The 12,105-nt window shown below is 31.6% G+C and overlaps 1 protein-coding gene across 2 annotated transcripts in view; it reads left to right on the forward strand.

Moving 5' to 3' along the window:
• Positions 1 to 317: 317 nt before the first annotated feature.
• LOC107443942 (cell adhesion molecule 2-like) overlaps positions 318 to 12,105 on the forward strand; it is a 74,268-nt gene continuing 62,480 nt past the window's right edge. For both annotated transcript variants that reach the window (XR_015433090.1, XM_016057967.3), the window contains exon 1: positions 318 to 593. The gene's annotated coding sequence lies outside the window, so the exon portion shown is untranslated. The remainder of the gene's footprint in view (positions 594 to 12,105) is intronic.

Here is a 12,105-nt window from a genome sequence, read left to right on the forward strand (position 1 = left end):
TTTGTTATTTATTTATGTTTCCTTTAAAAAAATATTTTAAAGAACCAAGTTCGTCACAAAACACAGATTTCGAACCCACGGAAAAATATTACACTGAGAAATAAAATCAGCGCTCTAAATGACTTGTAATTAAAACTTAAATATATATTTAGAAGCCGGCGTATTCTTGCCTTTTTAAAAATCAAAAAATAAACCCAGGAATACCGTGGCTACTTATTACTTAAAAAGAAGTGGCGCTGGTGTTTGTGGCTCGTTCAAATATCGTCTGAAATCGATGAACTCCCATCCAGAGTCCTAACTCTAGACAGTTTTCCGTTAGTTCAACTGCTCATAGTCTTTGAGTGAACAATTCGTCTTTTTAATTCTTCTGGTTACTTTCTAGCTGAAGGAGAAAGTGGAAGTTGTAGTTTTTTTTCTAAAACTTTTGGAAGTGTGCCGTTTTCTGGGACGTCATTACCTTAGTTTTAGTGTATGCCTCTGGCTTTATTTTGAAGGCATATTTTTGTTTGTTTAAAGTTTGGATTATGTTGGCTCGACTTAAAACTTTCTTTCTGGTGATTCAAAAAAGAAATTAACTTCATTGTTTGGAGTTGGTAAGTTGGAATTTGAGTTTCTTTTAGAAGTTCATTGAACAATGTAATTAAAGATAATAAAAAAATTGAAGAATGCTATTTAAATGATTCAATTAAAAATACGTACAATAAAGTTGAAAACAATGTTTGATGGGGCTTGGTAAGCATAATTTATATATCTGTTACATTAAGCTATCAATGTTTTCTGTTTATAAATGTCTATTAAAATAAAAGTGTTTATAATTGATATAAGCTGTTATGAATTTAATATAGTTGCATATTTTAAATTTTTTATAGATATAAAGTTTAAAAATATTTTCTGAACTTATATATATTCACTTAATATTATAATGTACAATTTTGCTTTTTAATTAATTAACATTGAATTTTTGTTTTTAATTTTTATTGCATTTATGAAATTTTAAAATGATACACAAGCAACTTAAATGTATTTTAAGTAATTCGTCTTTAAATGATAAATTTTTGAATAATTAATTTTTTAATGTCTACTGAACTATAATATATAAGAGATAAAACAAATAAATAAATGAATTAAAACTTGTAAAACTGGAAAGACCACAAGAGAAAAGTACCAAAAGAAATTTTGCATAATTAAGTTGAAATATTTTATTAAAAACCAACAAAATACAAAAAGTAGAGCTGCCGTTATTTCTAAAAAATGCTTCCAAAAATTTAAAAACTCACTCTTGAAAAATTATTTTTTTCAGGTTACGCATAAACAATTGTAAATTTTTGCATATACTTGTCTAAAATCGTTATAATAGCTCTTTTTTTTAAAAAAGTTTATTCTAAAGCTATTTCAGTACTTAAACAGCCATTCTGGTTGTTCTCTATTGAATTGAAAAGCTAAGTGACTACCAAGAGACATTGTGAACATTTTATGTTTAAATTACGTTATGTGTGTATAGAACTTAGTTATTTGCTTTCAGTTCATTTAATAAGACTTTTTTTTAATTGAAAAATGTGTTTTATAAATAGCTTTCTATTGTTAGTATATATTATGAAGCGGGTGTTCGTAAATCCACAAAAATGTTTGTTCCAATAAGCTTTATTACTGACATATGACGAGGAAGAAAGGTTTATATACAAAACGTTGATTTGGAGAAAATCGAATGTCAATTTCAAATTTTATGAGCCTTCAAGATCAAGCTTTCAGTTGGAGTGAGAAAAAAAGAACAAGAATATTATTAATATTTTTTACCTCTCCAAGAAATTAAAAAAAAAATACTATTTTTTATGTTAGGAAAAATAAAATCTGAAAATTGGGTTGGACTAGAATATTTCTTTTCACAAAATTTCATCCCAATGAATACTTAGTCTCTAATTTTAACCGTGATTTTACTCATTATACGTCTCTTTTCTTTTACGAGTAGACAATAATCGTTTTTCCAAACCTCGGCTCATCTTCACCGCAAAATAACTGTCAGAGAGAATCGATTTTCCTCGTTATTAATTTGTAAAACCTGAATAATATTGAAAATACACAAATTGGTGATCGAGCCGTCATTTTTGCTTATAAACCATTCTAACAATGTAATTTGCACCAGCAATGTAAAATCAATATTGAATTTCAGTAAGTAAATGTTTCCTTGGTATAGAAACAACATGCATTTCCCCGAGCTTGTGAAGCAATAGGCTTATGATATCGGCAATGTACGAAATGCAGAATCAATGTTAACACTGTGATTTGCATCAACAATGCAAATCAACAAGGTGAATCTTAGATCAAGCATTAGGTGAAACTAGATAAAGCGGAGAGCAGTTTGATCGAACTAAGCAGCATTTGTGTTATATTGAGTGGAAAACTACGAAAATTTCCCATGGTTAGCCGATGAAATGCAGATTCTAACCTATGACCCCTTTACCACCGAGAATATTTTACATCACATAGTCAGAAAATTTATCGAAAGATATCGCTAAATGTCAATGTATTTAATCGTCAATTTACCATATTATATAAACAATCAAATAACCGTGGATGGATGGTAATTGAATTGTAAACTGTGAGAAAAATCGATTATTATCTAATTTCACCTAAAACGGTTAAACAACCAGATTTTTATCGCATCAACTAGGCTCACCTGATGAAACTACGAAGCTCCTTGCAACTGCGCACATATGATCTGTCTGCAGATCTGTCAGTCTCATGACCCACAGAACTGGGGTTCGAGTCTAAGTAATGACATCACAATATTTCCTCCATTCTCTTCAACACATGGAGAGTTTTCAGTGCTCTGCACTCCCCAATTTGTGTCCTGTACTCTCTTCTGCCCGTTATCCATTGAGAAGCCTAGCTCCTATGTCCAATTAATTTTCTTTTCTGTGGTTTTAAAACCGTAAAAGTTGTAAATGGCTTCATAACCATATTAGTTACAAACGGTTTCAAAACCGTAAAGATAAAAAAATGTTCTTTACCGTAAACTTCAAGATTAATCGGATGGACAGAATGCTGCCGGTGATTTTACCATAATTTTAGAATGAAAGTGCAGCTTCTTGGTCGGGGATGGGACCAGGAGAAGATTTCGAATCGACCAGCTATCGTTGGTATCAAAATCAGGGTCACCTCATTGGAAGGCGAGGTATTGGATATCATAGGTCTCTATCCCCTGAGCTACCTCGGCTAAATTTACCGGGAAAAAGCCCCTCACATCCATACCTTTCTATATTTACCTAAGTTGATACAAAGAGCGTAAGGTAATTACTAAATATTATGACTTTCACATCGAAGAAAGCAAAGCAAACTGGGGATTATTAAATAGTTGCACCGAGAAATTACTTTCAACTAGGTAGTAGTAAATCAGAAACAGAATCAGAAATTAGTTAAAAGTAAGAAACAATCATATTTGATATTTTGCTGGTTTGTCATTTAGCATTGTATGCAATACCTAACCATTATGAGAAAACTTAAATAATTTTAATATTTTTAATATTTTTGTAGACAATGTTTCGTTCAGTATACAATCACTACGTATTATTTACGTTACTGGATTTTCAATACCTGCAAGCTGTGAATAACCACGTACTTGCGATTACACCTGCAAGTCTATTGTATGAGAAACTAGTGTTTCAAATTGAAGGTCACACTATGCCTCTTTCTTTTTCGCTGCTTTTTACTCACCTGCGAAGTTTCACCTTGCGAATAGAATAGCCATCAGCGTTCTTACATGAATTATTTCCGTAACATGCCATATTTTTGCATAATAGAGTGTTTTAAAGTTCAATTAAAAATGTGTTTTAATTTAATAATGTATTTAAGTTTTTGTAAATGTAAATAACTTTTGTTTTGCTTAAAACTTACAATCTAATTAATAATTAAAATATCAATCATACTGTAAAAGATTGCAGATCAAATTATGATAGAAAGTATCGGCATTTTGGGTAAATCATAGGTAAAATTCATTTTTACTGAAAAGTGTTATACCGTAAATTTTACTGTGATATTTATTTATTTAAAGCGATTCAGTGATTTTACCATAATTTTTACTGCAAAACTTACGGTGAATCAGATTTTTTGTTCCGTAACATGTTCCGGGAAAAAGGATTTTACGGCAAAAACTAATTGTATATGAAGTATAAGTCGTAATAAAATTGTTGGATGTATACAAAAGTAAAGCACGGAGCTGTAAAATGCTGAAGAGCAGAAAAGTAATGCTACAGGAAAAAAAATGCTATTTCCTGTAGCAGATTTGCTACAGGAAATAGCAAATCTGCTCATTTCTGAAACAAAACGAAGAATAGTATGCAGAAACAATATTGCATTTGCATAAATTATATGCTAACGTCGTATTAACGTCATTCTCAAAATTACGTTTAAAATTTTAAAAAAGACAGCAAAATCTGACATCAATCGTGTGTATGAGTGTAGAGATGCTGGCATCATAGAATGTAGAAAATTGCAGAAATCAACTATAAAATGACTTTGATAATTTTCATTTTTTTTATCACATGGTTACTTAAAATCACTTTGACTAAGAATTGCAACCTTCCAAAAATTTACTAACAGCCCTTTAAAAAACATCATACCGGTACATCTAAGTTATAATCTATTTTCATAATTATATTACTCTCCTCTAAAGACAAATCACCCTTCTATTTATCGAAAATCTTAAAGTTCTAGATAGAACTTACTGGAAATGTTTTTGGCAGATATTCCCGTTTGTTGACATTTCAAGAATTCTAGAAGTATTCAATGTATAGAACTGGAAGATATCTGTTTGGATAGAGAGATGAACTTGAGGGATTAAAATGGAAGCTATCAGAGTAAAAGTGCTTAAGTGAGTAATGGGTAAAACAAAGGAAGTAGAGGGAGAGAATGTGTGATAAACAATAACACAGTGAGTACCCCTCATTTTCACACAGAATGTTCAGTGTGTGATCATGCTTGTTACGAGGTGGTCAACCACTTCAGAGCCCAGTGATTGCCATTCCTCTTTTGGAGCAGTTTACATATCTGTGAGAGTGGCTGCAGGAGGTAAACGAGCACACACAGCTAGGGTGACTGCATCCCAAAGATTTTCAAATGGATAAAGATTCGTTGAGTAAGCCTGTCACGCCATACGCGCAATGCCATCACTCTCTAAATAGTCATCAACGAGGGCAACTCTATTAGAACGCGTATTGTCGTCTATTGAAACGTAAATAAGACCATCTGATGCATCATTTAAATTCCCAACTCGGTCTAGGACTTAATCCCTATACTGTCAAGAACTTCACTGCAGGTGCGCAGATCGCTGCGATATCTCATTGAAAATCTTAATCAAGCCATGATGAGATTTGTTGCTTTGAAACAAGCAACAGTTTCTTCAGTGATTATAGAATCTGGTCCTCGATATAGAATCTGGTTTCGCAGGTCCGAAGGAGTGGGGGTTCGATTTTTGAATTTGGAAAGATCCAACGAGTACATGCAATCAGCGTAAAATCTGAGCAATCTGAGTCCTGCGGTTGGTCGCTGAGCAGTACCATGGCTACAAGGATTCGGAAACAATTTTCTTACCCTTTAGAACTATGCCTACATTGAGGAAATAGCCTCACGAATGAGTGTTGATGCAATCTATTCGTGGGTTTCTTAGTTAATAGGTACTTTACCTCTTGAGGTGCTCATTTCGCGAAAGACAAATGGCTGGAGAGCTTGGCTATAAAAGTGTCATAAGAAACAACAACACTCTCTGTTCTCAGACCGTAAGTAAACAGTGTGGTAAAAATCACCTGACTTCGGTGCTAAAAATATCTGTTGATGGACTGATCGAAATTTAAAATGAGAAGTTAAATAACTCAAATATTATGAAGTATGGACACATTATCTACGGTGTAATTTTGATGATACTACTTGTTAATATTCCTTATTGACATATTCACTATTGATGTATGCTTATGCCAGTGGCAATACAAACTAGAATATAAGATTATGTATCTTAAAACCTTAAATATCGACTGCAGTTTGATAATGTTTCTCCTAACCATTTCCAGTACTGTACAGCAATATTTATAAATTGATTTAAACATTAGAAATAATTTATCGGTAATTTTGTGAAATTTTCGCCATTTTTTCAAACTTTAAAGTGGTTTTCCTTTTTAAAAAATGTCAATATCTTAAGACATTATTGCTTATTAAAATACGATTGGTTACTTTTACAACTATTCTACATTATTCAACTATTCGACACAGTTCAACTATTCTACACTATTCAACTATTCTACACTCTTCAAGTATTCTACACTAAAACTACTTAGCATTTGAAGTAAATCTGATTAAAGTTATATGCCACAGTCTGTACTCAGATAAAAGATAAGGTTTTGTGAGAACTCATTCTAAGTTTTATATTACAAAGTAATCAATATAATTTACTTACGCAAAATACACATAACAGGAAAAATTGATAAAATTTATCCCTGATGTAACCTTAATCCTGATATTCTTAATTCAGATATTTAAGCCATAATTCTTTAAAAAGTTAACTACACACGGGGAAAAAGTATGGTCAAAACTACCAGAATATGGTAAACGTACCGTGTTTATGGCTGTATGGGAACAACAAAAATCTCGGTAATTTTCACCGAGGCTCTTTGATAATGAAGTTTAAAAAATTGCTGCTCGCAAAATATGCTTTTATAATATTGGTAAAAAATTGGTAATTGTTACATCTATCTATATTATATAAAACGCTAATACGTACGTATGTATGTATGTATCAATAAAACCGATGATATTTCTTTTCTCGCGCTGGCAACAGTTTTCATTTTTAATTGATTGGATTCGGCGCGCAAGAGCACGTAGTGAGCAACCAGAGTGAGCATTATCAGTTTGTTCAATTCAGATTCATGCACTGAAAACATGACAATATTTAATTAATTGATTAATTGAAGTGAGAATGCTTTAAAAGGCCGCTGTTGAATTGATATTTTTCTACTGGGAGCTACCTAAACGTCTAAAAAACGTTTAAGTGTTTGTATTGAATGCATTGAATTTTTTTAAATTTCGCGTTTATTTATGCATTGAATTTTCACGCTTTAAAATGCAGAATATTAGTGAAGCAATATTTGATAATTTATTTTGCTACTATGTTTCTTATTTAGCTAATGTTTTGATTTTTTCACCATGTACAATCTAAATAGCTAATATACTTTTTTAAAAGCCAATAAGAACATTGGTAGAATTCTACTACATAAGTACAATACTATGTCTTTGATGATAAAATACTATGTCTTTGATGATAATATATTATGTCTTTGTGCTAGAACATTGTGTTCATTGGCAAGCGAGCGCAGCGAGCCATGGTTCACGGCGTGAACCACATAGGATTGCGTTGCAATTCTCGGGGGATGGCGAGCGTTAGCGAGCAGGGGGCGGAGCCTCCTAGTATTATATAAAACGCTAATACGTACGTATGTATGTATGTATCAATAAAACCGATGATATTTCTTTTCTCGCGCTGGCAACAGTTTTCATTTTTAATTGATTGGATTCGGCGCGCAAGAGCACGTAGTGAGCAACCAGATAACAATAACCAGAGTGAGCGTTATCAGGTTGTTCAATTCAGATTCATGCACTAAAAACATGACAATATTTAATTTAAACTCAATTAGGAATTAATTAATTAATTGAAGTGAGAATGCTTTAAAAGGCCGCTGTTGAATTGATATTTTTCTACTGGGAGCTACCTTAACGTCTAAAAAACGCTTAGGTGTTTGTATTGAATGCATTGAATTTCTTTATATTTCGCGTTTATTTATGCATTGAATTTTCACGCTTTAAAATGCAGAATATTAGTGAAGCAATATTTGATAATTTATTTTGCTAATATGTTTCTTATTTAGCTAATGTTTTGATTTTTTCACCATGTACAATCTAAGTAGCTAATATACTTTTTTAAAAGCCAATAAGAACATTGGTAGAATTCTACTACATAAGTACAATACTATGTCTTTGATGATAAAATACTATGTCTTTGATGATAATATATTATGTCTTTGTGCTAGAACATTGTGTTCATTGGCAAGCGAGCGCAGCGAGCCATGGTTCACGGCGTGAACCACATAGGATTGCGTTGCAATTCTCGGGGGATGGCGAGCGTTAGCGAGCAGGGGGCGGAGCCTCCTAGTATTATATAAAACGCTAATACGTACGTATGTATGTATGTATCAATAAAACCGATGATATTTCTTTTCTCGCGCTGGCAACAGTTTTCATTTTTAATTGATTGGATTCGGCGCGCAAGAGCACGTAGTGAGCAACCAGATAACAATAACCAGAGTGAGCGTTATCAGGTTGTTCAATTCAGATTCATGCACTAAAAACATGACAATATTTAATTTAAACTCAATTAGGAATTAATTAATTAATTGAAGTGAGAATGCTTTAAAAGGCCGCTGTTGAATTGATATTTTTCTACTGGGAGCTACCTTAACGTCTAAAAAACGCTTAGGTGTTTGTATTGAATGCATTGAATTTCTTTATATTTCGCGTTTATTTATGCATTGAATTTTCACGCTTTAAAATGCAGAATATTAGTGAAGCAATATTTGATAATTTATTTTGCTAATATGTTTCTTATTTAGCTAATGTTTTGATTTTTTCACCATGTACAATCTAAATAGCTAATATACTTTTTAAAAAGCCAATAAGAACATTGGTAGAATTCTACTACATAAGTACAATACTATGTCTTTGATGATAAAATACTATGTCTTTGATGATAATATATTATGTCTTTGTGCTAGAACATTGTGTTCATTGGCAAGCGAGCGCAGCGAGCCATGGTTCACGGCGTGAACCACATAGGATTGCGTTGCAATTCTCGGGGGATGGCGAGCGTTAGCGAGCAGGGGGCGGAGCCTCCTAGTATTATATAAAACGCTAATACGTACGTATGTATGTATGTATCAATAAAACCGATGATATTTCTTTTCTCGCGCTGGCAACAGTTTTCATTTTTAATTGATTGGATTCGGCGCGCAAGAGCACGTAGTGAGCAACCAGATAACAATAACCAGAGTGAGCGTTATCAGGTTGTTCAATTCAGATTCATGCACTAAAAACATGACAATATTTAATTTAAACTCAATTAGGAATTAATTAATTAATTGAAGTGAGAATGCTTTAAAAGGCCGCTGTTGAATTGATATTTTTCTACTGGGAGCTACCTTAACGTCTAAAAAACGCTTAGGTGTTTGTATTGAATGCATTGAATTTCTTTATATTTCGCGTTTATTTATGCATTGAATTTTCACGCTTTAAAATGCAGAATATTAGTGAAGCAATATTTGATAATTTATTTTGCTAATATGTTTCTTATTTAGCTAATGTTTTGATTTTTTCACCATGTACAATCTAAATAGCTAATATACTTTTTTAAAAGCCAATAAGAACATTGGGAGAATTCTTCTACATAAGTATAATACTGTGTCTTTGATGATAAAATACTATGTCTTTGATGATAATATATTATGTCTTTGTGCTAGAACATTGTGTTCATTGGCGAGCGAGCGCAGCGAGCCATGGTTCACGGCGTGAACCACATAGGATTGCGTAGCAATTCTGGGGGGTAGGCGAGCGTTAGCGAGCAGGGGGCGGAGCCTCCTAGTTTGATATAATATGTTATGTATTTATCTCATGGTGCGAATAAAAGTAAATTTATTTATATATTAAAATAGATGATAGGTTGAAAGTATGCATGTGTAATTGTATTTAGATATATTTATTGTGTGAAAAGACGGGAAATGATTGAATTTCATAATAACAAATTAAGGCCAAAATTACCTTAAAAATATCCTAGTACTGGCCATCTGGTGTGAAAAATGAGAAATAATTTTTTTTATGGGCGAAAGAAATGAATTAGTTTTATTCTTATTGGCACTTAACTACTGAACACTCCAGCCCGGAAATATGACGGGAGCGAGAAATAGATGGCGAAATCTCACTCCGTCAGTTTCACGGCAGCGAGAAGGAAGGGGTCAACCACATACAGGAGGACTGAAAGAAATACTAAAATCATCAAATGAAGAAATGAACACACACACTTGTTAAAATTCTGCACATTTAATTATGAACGAATTCATGATTTAATTTGTAAGACATATCTCTAGATGCATGTTGTAACACACGAAAAGCCTTATTAAGAAATGGGTGACAAGAAAAATGGCGTCATGCATAAAAATTAAGAGAATGAGAAATTTGACTAGTTAAAAAAGATAAATATAGAAGGAAAGCTTAAATTTGAGAAGGTCTTTAATGTTAAGGAAAATTAAAGGTATAAAATGTAGATATTTAATTTACAGAAATTGATTATGGTTATTGATCTAATTTAAAATACAGGCTAAGAAAAAAGATGTAAAAAAATAGATCCCCTCGATACTGACCAAAGTCCGCATCTCGAAGAAAGAACAGAGGTGTCACCAAGCAAGCATGTACGAGAGAGAGAATGCGTCCTAAAGTATCTTAAAAAATTTGTTAACTGGTGTAGGACCAGAAAATTGATAGCCAACCAAATTCAAGGAGCCCAGGGTTTGAAAGTCAAAGGAGAGAGATTGGTAAAGTTAGTCCCCCTTAAAAAAATAAATGAAGAAAAAAGAAAGGCAGGTATAGATTGATATCTCTCCACACAAGGATTGCAATGACCGCGTTGACCATTGAGGAAGGTCAAACAGAAAGTTAAAATAAATTCAAACTGCTATATAAAAAGGAATTAATGGCTTAAGAAAATTAAAGGATTAGATATAAATAAAATATTAAATTGTAACGCTACACTAAGTGTAAATGTGACAGTAATGTTTAAATATTTGGAAATTTTATCATATTACCTTAGAGCAATGTATAAAATTCATTTATTCGGTTAAATTTACTTTTCAGTTTTGTATTTGTTTACTAAAGTAAGAGTAAGTAAGTAAGAGTTAATGAGAGTAAGAACTAAACTTTTAAAAACCGAAATTTCCGGTAAACCATTACTATAACAAAAATATTCAGGAATTATTAGTTTAAATACCATACGTTCTGTTTCTTATCAGCGGAATTATGGTTTTTATATTTTACCAGAACTGTCAGTACCATGCAGGACTGTAATTTCACTAAAACTTTTTCTGCTTGCAAAATCATTTACACACCAAAAAAAAATATCTAAAATTTTTATTTTATTTACTCAGTAAAAAAAAAATATGATTTTGCATAAATCGTATCCATAGTTTTGTGCTATAAAACTAAGTGATACAGTTTGCTCAAGCAAAATACGTTTAACTTGTAAAATGCGCAACGTTCCTTAATATTTTTTTAATATTTAGAATATAATTTAATATTTAATTTAATATTTAAAACAAGTTAACTATAAAAAATTCGCTCAAAATATCTATAATTTATTTATTTATTTACTTACATTTTAAATTCAATACTGAAAACGGAGCTTTAAAATCACTAACTTCCTACTAAGATGCAGGTCCATAAGAAAATATTTTTATAACATAAAATTCTTTTCATAATAATGTTAGGAAGAAATGTGGTATATTCTATGCATATTTTTCCAATTTTAAAATATTTATTTTAAGATATTAAAGTGTATCTTAAATCTAGCATGAACTAAGTTATGTTTCATAACTTTATAAAATGGCTGGAAAGTCTTGAACATTTATGAATAAGCCGATTAGTAAAACGAACATTCTTTTACCCTTTAAAGAGTTGTAATACTTTTATATATTTATTTTTATTCGATTCGTAAAATAGAAATTTTCTTTTCTCAGCAGATATATTTTCTAATAACAAATCTGAAAGAAATATTAAATGCTCTTTCGAATACGAAAATCTTCTTTGCGAACATTAACGATAATGGATTTTTAAGTACCATTCCATGTTTGAAAGAATATCTCAGCTTATTTTACATAGTTAGGGAATACGTGATGTTAGATTCTATTTCTAATAAATACTTTTCAATTTCAGGAATCAAATTTTATAAGATTTCTTTTGAAACGATTATTTTCATTTATTCGTGACTGTTAGGGCTGTTTGTGATTTAAAAAATGTATATTGCAA

This window comes from Parasteatoda tepidariorum, chromosome 4, assembly GCF_982258835.1.
Source record: "Parasteatoda tepidariorum strain Cologne lab strain chromosome 4, Ptep-v5.0, whole genome shotgun sequence".
NCBI classification, from domain to species: domain Eukaryota; kingdom Metazoa; phylum Arthropoda; class Arachnida; order Araneae; family Theridiidae; genus Parasteatoda; species Parasteatoda tepidariorum.